This window comes from Dipodomys spectabilis, unplaced genomic scaffold (assembly GCF_019054845.1).
Source record: "Dipodomys spectabilis isolate Male_0828 unplaced genomic scaffold, ASM1905484v1 ptg000071l, whole genome shotgun sequence".
Classification (NCBI taxonomy): Eukaryota; Metazoa; Chordata; class Mammalia; order Rodentia; family Heteromyidae; genus Dipodomys; species Dipodomys spectabilis.
Genome location: NW_024870748.1, coordinates 6,721,180 through 6,733,002, shown reverse-complemented (window position 1 = coordinate 6,733,002; position 11,823 = coordinate 6,721,180). Strand labels below are relative to the sequence as shown.

Sequence of the window (11,823 nt, the reverse complement as noted above, 5' to 3'; positions counted from 1 at the left end):
CCAGAAAATGGCAGTTCAAGGCCATCCCTCCAGAGCATTCTGCAAGCCTCGAAAGAATGACCAGCAAGAAGTCAGGCTGGACGTATGGCTCAAGGGGTAGAGTGCCAGCTGTGAGCAAGCAAGCTAAGTAAGCATGAGGCTTTGAGTTCAAATTCTAATACCACAGGTCCCACCACTCCAGAAAAAAAAATGAGGGAATGGGATGACAAAGGAGAATGAATGAAAGAGTCATATGGCAGAAAGAGGAGCCAGAGAGATGGCAGAGCCTGGTTGCTCCCAGGGATCCACGTGTATGATTAGAAGTGAAAAAGTTAAGAGAAATCTGATTAGAGTACCTTCAGATTTAATTCCCACCTCCTGTTCCTTGATTCAACATGACCCACCAATTTAACCTCGAAGGAATAGGAAGCTTCTATTACATGAAAGCCAGCCTCCACCCTTACCATACTAGGTACTGTAAGGTATACAAAAAGCTACCATGACTTGCAGCCCATAGAGAAGTCATTTCACCAATCGGTAGCATTGGCAAAGATCAGAAATCATATAACATAAAGCCTAAGAGGATGCTTAGAGCACTGCAGACATGGTTCAGCAAAACAGAGAGTTCGAGGGAAGGGGTGACACTGTTCAAAAGGAAATGTACACTTTACCTGAGTTAACTGTAACTCTTCTGTATATCACCTTTATAATGACAATAAAAATACATTTTTAAATGGTTCAGCACTCTGGTGGAGCCTCAGTCAAGCCACAATAGACAGGGGGCCTGATTTGAGGAATTTCTGGATGTGTCAAGTCCTAAACCAGAAGGAAAAGAGGTGAAAGTGACTGGGCAGGGTTTAGAGGCCCAAATTCAACAGGGACTAGGTAAGCTGTACAAGAAGGACAACAGTGGCTTGAATTTTCAGGGAAGGAAATGTGTACGGGTTTGGTTCTGAGCTCAGAACTGATCTGGCTTTATTGTAGAATCAGAATTCTGGGATTAAAGGTAGAAAAATTGATACAAAATCACAATGGGAAATAAAGAAAAATCATGTAGTAGCTAATCTGAACTTCCACTGTAGCCCCTGAGTGAAGGCATGCAATGATTTAGGCATCCTTTAAAAAAAAAAAAAAAAGCATTTGCCACAGATAAATTTCCCACTCTAGTGATATCTCTCCTGCATTCTATATGGTACCAATATGCTCAAAAGAAACAATATCTCTTTACTTGAGAAAAATCTGTCCTTAAATCTTTCTGGATACTGGTGGCTCACGCCTGTAATCCTAGCTACTCAGAAGGCTGAGATCTGAGGATCATGGTTCAAAGTGAGCCCAGGTAAGAAAATCTGTGAGACTCTTATCTCCAATTAGCTACCAAAAAACCAGAAGTGGCACTGTGGATCAAGTGGTAGAGTGCTCACCTTGAGCTGAAGAGCTGAGGGACAGTGCCTATGCCGAGAGTTTAAGCCCTATGACCAACCAAAAAATAAAAAAATTCAATCTTAATTTGTAAATCCTTACTACAACTCATTTAATATACTGGAGCTGTCACCTGGATAAGGAATGATACTTCTGTTTATTGTAGTTAATGGTAAATTATTGTTAACATTGAATGCAATTTTATATTATATAAAACTTTAGTGGTTTTAGTGATTGTGTGTACATTGATCCTGGGGCTTGAACCCAGGGTAAGGTCACTGTATCTGAGCTTTTTTGCTCAAAACTGGCACTCTACCAATTGAGCCATAGCTCCACTTCTGGGTTGTTTGGGTAGTTAATTAGAGATAAGATCCCAAGGCCTTTCCTGCCTGGGCTAGCTTTAAACTGTGATTATCAGATCTCAGCCTTCCGGATAGCTAGGATTACAGGCAGGAGTCACCAGCACCTGGCTTAGTCATGTTTTAATGGAATCTAATGACACTACTTTGGATGGACGCTGCTTGGTATATCCCATTATTCATTTTCCTCTTAACTCTGCGCCAAAACACATAAAGAAGGTCCCAGATGTAGATCAACATATAACATGCTGGTGATGGATCAAGTCCAGCTGTGCTGTTTCCCAAGGTCCTTTTACCAACCCTTTTCACTTCATTTCAATCACTTACCAAGGTCCTATGGAGCATTTGCTGGTGTTGGTCTTCTGGAAGTTACAGAGGAGGTCATTTTCCTCGGGTTGTATACACATGCACATACATCGTTAGGATACCATTCAGTTAGCTCTCGAGGACAGATCCATGACAAGGCTATTGGAGAATGGAGAGGAAATTCTACTGGAGTAGACCAAGAAGATTTCATGGACAATAATTCATATAAACTTAACCTTGAAAGAGTTAGGACTTACACATTAATTCCTAACCCTTATATAGTGCTTACTAGATGCCAAGATACTCTCCTAAATATATTGAAAATAGTAACTCATTTAGGACTTACCACAGTGAAATGAATGCCATATGCACACTCATTTAACAGACATGGAAATGGAGGCTCAGAGAGGTTGGCTGACTTGCCCAGGGCCACACATTTGGGAAAGGGGCGAGTCTTGCATCAAACCTAGCACATTCCATGCTCATAACCCTTTGCTACACTGCTTCTTGGATGGGAAGAAATGGGATGATAGAAGGGTGATACAAGCTAGAAAAAGAATCAGTAGACCCAGGAATGCAACAACACCTGACCCCTCATGGATAGCAGTAATGATCTAGTACAGCTGGAGTATCAGATACATGAAGGCAAGTATTCCAAGAGTGGGCTGCAATAAATGATGTCAAGTCAAGTCATTGGGTACATGAGGGCAAGGGGTGTCATAGTGTTTGGAGAAAGTACAGCAGTAGCACTCACCCAACTCCTGACTAATTTTGTTAGTCAAGCAAGGAGGCATGCCCCTTGACCAAGGCCATAGAAGACAATGCTGCCTGTTTCCCAGAGGGCCTGGCAGAGCTCTACTGACTATCCACTGAGCTGTAAGGACAGTGCTCATTCAAGGGCAAGAATGGAAAATCCATCATGCTCCAGGCAGGAAATTCCACAGTGAAGGCCCCTTGAACTGCATCACTGGAGAAAGAGCCATCCGCCCATGTAAGGCAGGTCTCATTCCTGTTTTGTTTGTTTGGTGACTGAAGGTTGTTATTCCCCTGCTCTGCCTGTGTTTATGTCAGAGAAATGTTTGCCATCAGAAAACAAAGTCCAGGCAAGGCTTGTCAATGCAGCCAACTGTGGAGCCCTATTCTCAGGCATTTCCGGGCTTGCTGCCTCCTGATGGATTTCTCAGTTGAACTACATCAAAGATCTCCTTGTAGCTTCTCTCTCATCTTAAAGGGACTATGATGCTGAGAGGAAGCCATTTGATTCTAGAAGCAAAGCAACATCTAGGCTTGGCATCCTCACCTGTCTACAGCTTAGGTAACAAGCTGTTCACAGCCCTCAAGCAAACAGCCACCCAAGGCCCAGGGACTCAGCCATCTCTTTGGGGCACCAGGAATAAGAGCAGCATGGGGCAGCATTAAACATGGAATCAGATCTCAGAATTGAAAAGCAAGGCAGAGTAGGTAACACGTGTAGCCTCTAATAGGAGCATCCTTATTTTGCCAATGAAATAACTGGATGTCAGAAGAAAAGGAGGAAGATGATGAAGATACCCTAAAGAAGGGAAAGAAAGTAGGAGGTAGTGCAAAGATGAAGGCAAGAAAGAGAACAGAATGAGAGTTGGAGACCACGGGCTGCACAATGGCCTCTGTAAACTTCTAGTCAAGATCCTCTGGTGCTTTCCTTCTGACTGCTCCAAGGTCCTCACTTTGAGGGCTCAATATCTTGCCTGGGATTGACTGGCCTGTTAGTCTCTGTTACCAGCCAACACACAGCCAATCCATCCCACGTGGCTTGGGAAGGAGTGTGCCCACCCTATCCTTATCCTTCCTCTCCTTCCCAGTCCAACTGGAGCCTCACTTCTTCTATTGTCCTTCCTTCTTTGACAACACAAAGTTTAGGATGAAGAGTTTAACATTAGGCCAAGTACAGAATGGCTTATGGGTTTCCCTCCTATATGAACTACCAGAATCCACTATTCAGGGCAAAGGCCAAGTCCTTTCCTTTTCTCCTCTTCCCTTTGTTCTTCTCCTTTCTTTCAACAAGCCACTTCAAGTCTATCTGATGCTAGAGTCAGGTTCACCAACCCCATGCCATATCCTTGAATAAATAGAAGAGCTGGAATTACTATGACCAAGACTCTGTTAGTCCTATGCTCAAAGCAAAAGACATATGAAGTGGAAAGGTTTGAGATGCACCCTCTACTACACACACACACACACACACACACACACACACACACACACAGAGCTTCGAAACCTACTTGAGTACAGATGTTGCAACTCTCAGCAGGGAAGTGGCTGCATATCACAGACTTTTACATTTCCATAATCACTTTCTTTATATCCTGCTCCTCTTTATTGAATTTCATATGCCATGAAAGCGTAGGGCTTCGGGCTACGTTGACCACTTCTATGGTCCCAACACCAAGCAGTACCTGGCACATATGGGATGCTCCAGAAGAAGATGCATAGATAAATCCACTGATTTCAGTTACTTGAGAGCACTATGTGATGTATTTGCACCTGTAACGTGTTCTTGCCATTCCTTAGGGAAAGATATGATGTTTGGGAATGGGCTACATAGAATCCACTAAACTGACTGATCTGAGATCCTAACTTAAGAGCAAAGAAAAAACCTTGTAGACATGACTTCCCTGCTGAGATTGGCTACTGCTGTAATCACCACTCTCGAAGCAAGGCCTCAAGGACTGAGCTTCAGAACTTTGAGTCACATCCAAAACCAAAGAGAAATCTTGGCAGTGGCCAGAGCATTGTTTGTTTACCACAACTGTCCGTAAACAGGATCTAAACTGCAGGAGGAGTTGATGTAGCACTTCCTAAGTGACCTGGGTCAACAATCACCACAATAAAAATAGGGGAATTCCCCAAGTTAGTGCCTAATAATAGATTATTTCATACTCACCAGCTGTGTGACCTCAAGCAAGTTATTTGACCGTTCTGAGCCTCAGTGTCCTCATCTGTATAAATGGACATGATAGTGGTGAAGTATCTCTGCTTGTCCCAGGCAGGAGACCTACTAAATGTCAAAATACCACACATATAGAGAATTCCTTACTTTCCACACTGCCCAAAGGAGTTCTCTTCAGAATTAGATCTTAGTGAGTTGAACCTACTTAGTAGATAATCTCAGGTGTGCTTCCTACTCTTGTTCTGACCTTCAAAGACTTTGTTCTTCAAGGCTAGGACACAGTGTATGGCAAAGATTACACCCAAGAAATATTCTCTTATTACTGTATAGTTCCAGATTCCCTTGTAATTTAAGCCACATGACAAATTCTGTCCATGAGAGTGTCAATGGGAGTACTGTGTGTCATTTCTGGACTATAGCAGTAGATGGTATGCTCTTATGAAATGAATTGTATTCCCCTCCCCCAAACTCATGCTGAAGCAATGAACCTACTATGGCTACATTTGTGGCAAAGAAGCAATCAAGGTTAAATAAAATCATAAGGGTGGAGGTCCTGATTCAATAAGATTAGTCTCCTTATAAGAGGGGACCATCTCACTGCCCCATGTGAGGACACAGTGAGAGGTCAGGCACTTGTTAGCCAGAAAAGGAGTTTTCACTAGACATCTACTCTGCCAGTGCCTTGCCTATATTGTCCCCAGCATTCAGAGTTGAGGGGAACACATTCTGATCATTTAAACCTCTGGTCTTTGGTAGTTTGTTATGACAGCCTGGGCCAAGGAAGTCTGCCCTGCTACCCTGGAACTCTTAGCAGCTACTGGATTCAGTCAGCTTACCTGTCATCTACCCTGCACTAAGCTATGTGATTAAGAATCCTTTCCTGTGTTAGACCATGACACTATAGAGTTTCTATGTTACTGCAGCTTAACCCCACCTATCCTCACCAACGTACAGTTGGTAGACAAATATATATCACGTTTTTCTAACCAAGACTAAAAGTAGAAGAGTGCTTCTAGCAGTTTTCTTTGGACCCAACTTGTCTTCCAAGACTCAGTATGGATCCAGTGAGTTGTGGCTATTAAGATAGATGGAACCTTACTTCCTGAATTGTGGTATGTGGTAGTGACCATTTAAACTGCTGAAGGAATCCATTGAAGTTTCAAGTAAGAAAACAAGAGCTGTAGTTGGTATATTTTTTTAGTTAGGATATGCTTGGAAGTTAGGCTTTGTTTCTAGAAAGTTCCCATAGATATGTACACCACTTCCCTAGAAGGAGTCATATATTTATCCCGTGATAACCAAAAAGCACATTCTTCAGGGGTGGATCACAAAGTAGGAAGCAGACTTCTAAGCTTGGGCTATAGTTATCCCTTTGCCAACCCAGGAGGAGGTTTGAATTTCATCAGGAATAAGAGGCCCACGTCTCTACTTGAGCTTCCCTGTGGCATCTTTCTCCTTGGTGTGTCCCCCTTGGGCCATGCCACCTTCATGACCATCTTTTTAGACCATCCCAGAGAAAGGATGAATGTGAACTTTGAGGAATTTCTTTCTATAAAGAGAAAAGATATGCTTGGCTCTGTTTATCTATACTGATTGCTTTCATCTGAAGATGCCTCCTAATTTCTTTTCTACATTCAAGGCCTAGTTCAAGTTTACTCTCCTCTAAAAACCCTTCTCTTCTTTTTTTCACACGTTGTAATGTCTGCTGAACTTCTAATAATAGCTACAGCAAATAGTTATTGTATATTCTATGAGCCATGTCCTGTGCTATCTTATTTGCTTACATGATATTTTCTGGGCTCCTCCCAGAGCCAGAGGATGTTTGGTCATCATGTCTATATTAGAGGAAAGTGAAATTCAGACAAGGGAAGTGACTTATCCAAAGTCACACAGCTAGCATGGCACCCTGGTCTCAACTGGACCACAAAGCATTTCTGATTCCACCACAATGATCTTAACCGCTGTCCTCTACTGGCCCCTACAGGTCAGTCTATTACAGTCTCTTGGAATTACTCCATATACCCTACAAGGTCGTGGAAGGTAGAGATGGCTTCAGATGAATACTTAGCCTTTTCTCCTCTGAACAGGACTTTACAGTTAATATACAGTGAACACAAAAATCTCATCTAATCTTTACTATACTCTTGAGAGTTTGTGTTATCTGTAGTTTACAAGCACGGTAACTAAGCCTCAAAACACTCGTGACATCCAAGAGGCATGCATCCAGTTGAGTGACAATGAATTGCTCTTTCTCTGGTCCCATGTGCCTCTTATTGGGTCCTGTGAATCTCTTTGCTTTCTCCTGGAAACTTGGTATGCTAAGTTCATTTCCATCCAATTTAAAATAGGTCAATAAGGGACATTCATTTTACCTCCACTCGATAGGCATTGAAACTGAGGCATAAAAAGTTATACAACGGTCATTGAACAGTATGTAAGTGGGCCTTCTATAGACCTTAGAACTGGAAATTAGGCCTCAAAGCTAAGGACACATCCCATAGAGGACCAAGATATCCTATGGGCTTATTAAGAGACTCCCTACAGCAACCACCTTCCTGAAGGCAGTAGGAGGACATCATGGGATCAGGAGACTCTGGTCTAGTGGTGTGGATTCTCTCTCTCCAGGCCCCTAGCCAGGTGAAGGGTTCCAAAAGAATGCCATCAAGAACGTCAAGAGCTGGGGTGTGAAGAGCAAAGAATAGGATACCCTTGAACAGTAGGCATCTGCATGGGTGGCAGACTGGTGGCTCTGTCCTCAGTCTACATATGAGAACAAATTAAAGGGGAAGAGGAGATAGGGCTGGGAAAAATAAGTTCTAGTAGCCCAGAAAATAAGAGCAAGAATACACTAATGGAATGGTGTCAAATTAAGAAGTCTCTGCACAGCAAAAAAACATTTACCAGAATCAAGAGAAAACCCACAGAATGGGAGAAAATCTTTGAACAGATATTGAATGGATAAAGGATTCATATCAATAATATACAAAAGACCTCAACATCTTAAACAGCGAAAGAACAAATAATCCAATGGTGAATGAACTGGACAGTTCTTAAAAGGAGGAATATTAATGGTATGAGGTACAGAGGCCCAGTTCTGTCTTCATAGGTACTTAGGAGGCTGAGATAGGGGAATATGTCAACCTAAGTAAAAAGAAGTTCATGAGACTCCAACTCAATCAAGGGCTGGGTGTGGCAGTGCATGTCTGTCATCCCCAGCAACACAGGAAAACACAGAATGAGGATAACAGCCCAGGTCCACTTGGGCATTAAGTGAGATCCTGCTTCAAAAAGTAACTAATAAAGGAGACTGCATATATATAGCTCAAGTGGTAGAGTACTTGCCCAGCAAGTATTACGCCCTGAGTTCAATCTCAAGTACCACACCCCACTGTACAAATGGCTAATATGTGAAGAAATGGTCAACATCTTTAGTCATAAAAGGAATGCAACCCAAAATGACAGTGATAGTCCATTTTCTCCAGTGGGAAATGTCCACTATGAAGAATACAATAACAAATGCTGGTAATGATAGAGAGGAGAGGAACCCTCCCTCATACATTGTTGATGGGAATGTAAACTAGTACAACCACATGGAAATCAGTATGGAATTTTCTCAAAAAAAACCCTCTAAAAATAGATATACTTTATGTTCCCATCCTACCACCTTGAGCATATCTTCTAAGCAATGTAAATTAATTATGAAAGAAAAGCACCTGCCAGCTCAGGCAAGAAAGTCCATGAGACTCTTATCTCCAAGTAACCACCAGAAAACCAGAAGTGGTTTGGTGGCTCATGAACTGAAGAGTTTAGGGACAGTGCCCAGGTCCAGAGTTCAAATTCTATAACCACCAAAAATAAAGAAGGAAAGAAGGAAGGAAGGAAGGAAGGAAGGAAAGAGAGAGAAAGAAAGACAGAAAGGAAGGAAGGAAGGAAGGAAGACAGACACCTACATATCCTTGTTCATTACAGCTAAGTTCACAATAGCCAAACTGTGGAATCATACAAGGCACCCAAGAACTCCGGAATGAACAAAGAAAATATGGCATATATATACCATGGAAAACTACTCAGCTATAAAGAAAAATTAAATCATGTCATTTGCAGGAAAATGGAGCAAATCATCATGTTGATTAAGATAAGCCAAGCTCAGCAAGATCAATAGAAAGCCCACGGATTGGGAGAAGATCTTTACTAGCCATACAACGGACAAGGGTCTCATATCTAAAATATACTTGGAACTCAAAAAATTAAACCACCCAACAACAAATCCTCAAAGAAACAACTGCCCAATAAATAAGTGGGCGAAAGACTTAAAGAGAAGCTTCTCTGAAGAAGAAAGAAGGATGGCCAATAGACACATGAAGAAATGTTCAACATCCCTAGCCATAAAAGAAATGCAAATCAAAACAACATTGAGATATCACCTCACTCCAGTTAGAACAGCAAAAATCAAGAACTCTAACAACAACAGATGCTGGAGGGGATGTGGACAGAAAGGAACCTTACTTCATTGTTGGTGGGAATGTAAACTTGTTCAACCACTTTGGAAAGCAGTATGGAGGTTCCTCAAAAGACTTCACATAGAACTCCCCTATGACCCAGCAATCCCACTTTTGGGCATTTACCCAAATGTTTACAAACAAGACCACACTAAAGCTACCAGCACAACTATGTTTATTGCAGCATTATTTACCATAGCTAAGATATGGAACCAACCCAGATGCCCCTCAATAGATGAATGGATCAAGAAAATGTGGTATATATACACAATGGAATTCTATGCCTCCATCAGAAAGAATGACATTTCCCCATTTGTTAGGAAATGGAAAGGCTTGGAAAAAATTATATTAAGTGAAGTAAGCCAGGCCCAAAGAAACATAGGTCCCATGGTTTCCCTTATTTGCAATATCTAGTATAGGTATGAGTCAAGCGGAAAAGGTCAGATAATGTGATGTTAGGAAAACGAACCCTTAAATATGTATTTTAATGTTTTTGTTTCTTTCATGCATGTGTTTCTAACGCATTTATAAGGTTATTTCTTTGTTGCTTTGTATGTCCCTCCCCCACAGTGTAACCCCCGCTTTCACTATATTTGATGTCAGTATAACATGTGGAGGAGAAGGGGACAAACAAGTCGTTTAAGGATTCAGGTGGACCTGTTGCAACAATGAGAAGTACAAAATGTCATGTCAAAACCAGCTTTACAATGTCGGTGTGTGGGAGGGGAGGGGGGGTATGATTGGGTGGGGGGAGGGGGGAGGCTGGGAAGGGAGGTGAAGGGTAAACAAAGGAGGAGGCTGCAATGCTTGGTAAGAAATATATGCATTATCCTGCCCATGTAATTGTAACCCCTCTGTACAGTATGTTCTTAAATAAAATAAAATTAAATTAAAAAAAAAAGAAATGTATGCATTATCCTGCCCATGTAATTGTAACCCCTCTGTACAGTATGTTCACAAAAAAAATAAAATTAAATTAAAAAAAAAGAAAAAAAAAAAAAAGATAAGCCAAGCTCAAAAAGGCAAATATAAAGGATGACATTGATCAAGATGCATCGTATTCATAACTGCTTCGTTAAATGGCAACTCCTTTGTACAACTACTTAAAGATAATAATAAAAGCTGGGTGCTGGTAGCTCATGCCTATAATCTTAGCTACTCAAAAAGCTGAGATCTGAGGATCCCAATTTGAAGCCAGCCTGGGCAGGAAAGTCCCTGAGACTCTTATTTCCAATTAGCCACCAACATTAAGCCAGCGGAGCTGTGGTTCAAGTGGTAGGGCAATAGCTTGAGCAAAATCAAGCTCAGAGACAGATCCCAGGTCCTGAGTTCAAGTGCCAGGACTGGCACTACTCCTCCCCACCAAAGAAAAAAATAATTTTAAAAAGGGCAAACATCACACAATAGCCAGCCTCCAAACAGAAAAGCAGACTCAGAACAGACTCACTTTCCCCTAGGAGGAGCCAAGGTCACACCAGTGTAGCTTCCTGGGAAGAATGTTCTTCAACACTCTCTGTCAAGTTCAGGAACAGATTTATGAGTGTGAGGGAATCAAGGGTAGGAAAAAGATTGGAGACCTGAGTCTAAACCCCACTCTGCTATGATATGAGCCGGCCTCCCTGGGCCTTTTGCCCATCTGCAAGCTGATAGCAGCACCGCCCTCATAGGGTTGCAGGGACAAGGACATAGGCTCAGACCGCAAAATGTCATCAGGGCTCCTCCATCGACCCCTCTACTTTGTCTCCAGTGACTTGGCTAAGTCTCCTAACCTCTCTGACCAAAAGATAATTTAGACCACCTAAAAGCTCTTGGTTAAATACAACAAAGAGGGGTGGCTCTTTTTAGCTATAAGAATACAGATGACTGGTCCACATGCTTTCTAAAATGCTCCTTCCTGGTGTCATGTTTCCATGATTTGAAAACAAAACAAAACAAAAACAACAGAGATTCCTCTCTTCGGAACAGGAGAAAAAGATCCAAGAAGAGCAAAAGTCATTTTTCAGCACTGTGCCAAACCAAAGAAAACTAAGGTAATTCTGCCCCCTGGTGCCTTCTTACTGTAACTGTACCCACTTCCTAAATTAAGATTGAGAATCCGTCATTTCTCTTCATTCACTTGCCCATTCATTCATTCATTCATTCATTCATTCATTCATGCCAAGTGCCCAGCTTTGGGCCAGGTGCTGTGACTAACAGGGGGATTACAAAGCTGAACTAAGAAAACTTCTTTGAAGGAGGCCATAATCTGTTGGGGGACAACAGACACATAAGCAATGGTTTAGCTAGTTATGGGCCATTGCATCATGCCAAAAGTGTGTGCTTGGCTCAGGGG

General features: G+C 42.0%; 1 long non-coding RNA gene across 1 annotated transcript; it reads right to left on the bottom strand.

Moving 5' to 3' along the window:
- Positions 1-715: 715 nt before the first annotated feature.
- Positions 716-5,075, bottom strand: LOC122109985. The gene is made up of 3 exons (XR_006147787.1): positions 4,987-5,075; positions 2,085-2,222; positions 716-795 (listed from the first exon to the last, which is right to left on the bottom strand). It is a non-coding gene; the product is annotated as an uncharacterized LOC122109985 (long non-coding RNA).
- Between the last annotated feature and the right edge of the window lie 6,748 nt (positions 5,076-11,823).